Genomic DNA, 2,813 nt, shown 5'->3' with positions numbered 1-2,813 from the left:
CTCTGTGAAATGTTTTGTTTGTAACTGGTCTGATACTGCAGAATTGTACCAGGTTGTATACACTGCCCACTTACATGACTGCCTAGAGAAGGAGCCAGTCCCAACCGCAAAAGTGCTGTGTGTAGCAGACTCAGCACTCCCCTAGGGTGGCCTTTTAACAGTTGATGAAAGGGTACAAAAGCTCCGCTCAACAGCAGAAAAGCAGGCACAATGCCAGATGTGGGCCGCAGGGCGAGCCAGATGGAAGAATCCATCCAGCTTCCTTTCTATCAGCTGTGCTCACAAGAAGAAGAACGAGGAAGAACCCTCTACCCAGGCTTGGAAACGTGGGAGAAGACCGAGGGCTTCTGAAGGCCTCTTCCCAATGGGAGGGGAGGAAGGTGCTGCTGTGAAGATAACTTAAACGGGAGAGGGTGGCAGCAAAGAGGATGAGACCGGGGGGGGGGGGGGGCAGACCAAGCACTACGCAGGAGCTGTGAATGTGCTGCTAGGGGCTTTTCAGGAGGAAGGGAATGGAGTTCATTGATGAAGCCAGTTCCTTATTCTTGTCCCCACAAACTTTGGGGAGAAAACAGGTCCCAGAAAAGAAAATGTACTGACCTCCTACCTGACCTAGGGAGAGTCTGGCCTTCAAATAAGTCTCTGCTTCTGTCAGGCAGCGGTATAGTATTCTTCCTTCTACAAAGCCATCCTAGTTTGAACCAAATGACTCCTAGATTTCGGGCAGTTAAACAATTATTCAGTTTGACAATACTATAAATTAATAAACTTCTGACTTTCAGGCTGCACAGTGAGACAAAAAGGCCATTTTATTGGGAAGGGGGGATTTAGCAAATTTACAACTTGTTAGTGGCTAAGGGATATGGAACCCTTGTTGAATATAGCTAAGTTGATCAAGAGTCGTCACTGTCATATGGTTGTGCGAGTGGCCTATGTTAAATGCCCAATGGATGGTCTGCCATGTTTGTAGTGATGGTAAAATATGATCCATTTCCCCCCCCACCCCCTGCCATTCTTCACAGTAGTCTGTGCGTGAAGTACAGAATAGGCATGGAATCCCCCCTCCCCTTAGCTTTGAGGTACCTTGGTGCAGCAGTATCAGGAAGCTTGCGTGGCCACTCCTTGTGTTGTACCTATCCAGGCCTAAATGGAGGTCTCTATTCTCCAGCACGATATCACTGGCACTTTTTAAAAAGCAGAAGGAAGTTAATTCCGTCCTGAAATAAATTTGGTATCTCACATGAAATAATTCAGATTTTTTTTTGTTGCTTGACAGTATCCATGCGTCTCAACATACAGAGCACCACTTATAGTATTTTGGCATAATTCAAGGGTTCACATGATGCTAAATACTTATATTAAATAAGTTATTTTCATTTAAAATATAATAAACCTCTAACACATCATCCTTCACAGCTCCAATCTCCCCACCTTTTTCAAGCACCCATACTCTATAGCCTTTGGGAGTTAGAGCTGTAATTTACAAGCTTGATCCCAGGTTTTTTTGTGTCAAAAGTTAAGGCCCACACTGCTGACTGAGAAGCTGTGGATTTGCTCACTCTACAAAGCAGCTCACTACTTGCTTTCCTTGAAACTTGCCTGCAATAAATCTTGTTGTGCAATATCTCTTCCTGAAACAGCTAGTGCACTCTCCTACCTTGGTCCCTGGGGCGTGGTAAAAGAATGATAGAAGCAAAAAGTCCCTGTTGCTTGAAAAATAAGAAAACAAAGTGGATTCATTCACATACTAAATGTTAAACTTTCTCCACTGTATTGAGCAGAACAATTGATGACACCACTGCTTCTCTCAACAGCATTCCATAGGTTCTGTACCAAGGCATATAACCCACATACTATCAAACTGTTTATCTTAGTATTTATTTGGTAAGGAGCTGGTCTCATACTTGTGTGGCCTCTGCAGGAATGCTGGGCTGGTTGCGAGAAATGTTCACTGTAAACTAGGTTATCTGATTTCCAGTTCTGCCCTGCCACCACTTCCTTCAAATCTGTGTACATAGCAAAAGTTAAATTGAACCATGCCCAATGGGTCAATTTCAGGCTTGTGTGTCTTAGGTTTCAAAGTAGGGCTGCAGTGGGGAATTAAATAATGCAGAGTGTGGGTACGGATCCTCTGCAGGGGTGAATTTCACCTGTACTGAATAATTCCTCTTACAACTGGGAAATGGATTTCATTCTACAGCAAGTCTGTTTTGGTAGTGTCAAAGGTTTAATGCATAAGGGGAACTCCAATCAGCTGCTTACGTGAGTGTGACCTGGTTTCCATCCAAGTCTTACAAAGGGGTTATGCTATAATGCCAGCATTGATGGCTATATTTAGCCTCAAATAAAAGTACTTCTAAGGCCCAGTACTCCACGTGTGCACTCATATTAAGTAAATAAGGGTGTCTTTTTATTGTACCTGCACATTTATCACACTACTGCTGCTTAAGCCAATTTGTCAAGTGCTTTCAAATAAAATGGGAGGAGTAGGATCTTAAGCCCAACAAATGCTTCCTTTTAAATTAACATGAGTATATTTTAAAACAATTTCTGTAAAAGCCTGCAGGGAACTTTAATATTTCCAGCTTTCAGTGACACTTCACAGTTCTTACCTTTTTCTTAAAAGGTTGGTTCTCCTATTTATAAATTCTCGTTTAAAATATACAGTATTGCCATACTCCTTAAATACCATCCTGTTACTTTTTTGACAAATGTGTGTACATTTCATGCAACATATAGGTCTTACATTTCATACAGGTTATAGGTAGATAGTAATCTTTTGGAAATGTAGCTTATTGTAGAGCAGTGAGTAC

This window comes from Caretta caretta, chromosome 3 (assembly GCF_965140235.1).
Source record: "Caretta caretta isolate rCarCar2 chromosome 3, rCarCar1.hap1, whole genome shotgun sequence".
NCBI classification, from domain to species: Eukaryota; Metazoa; Chordata; order Testudines; family Cheloniidae; genus Caretta; species Caretta caretta.
Note: the sequence above shows the minus strand (reverse complement) of the source record.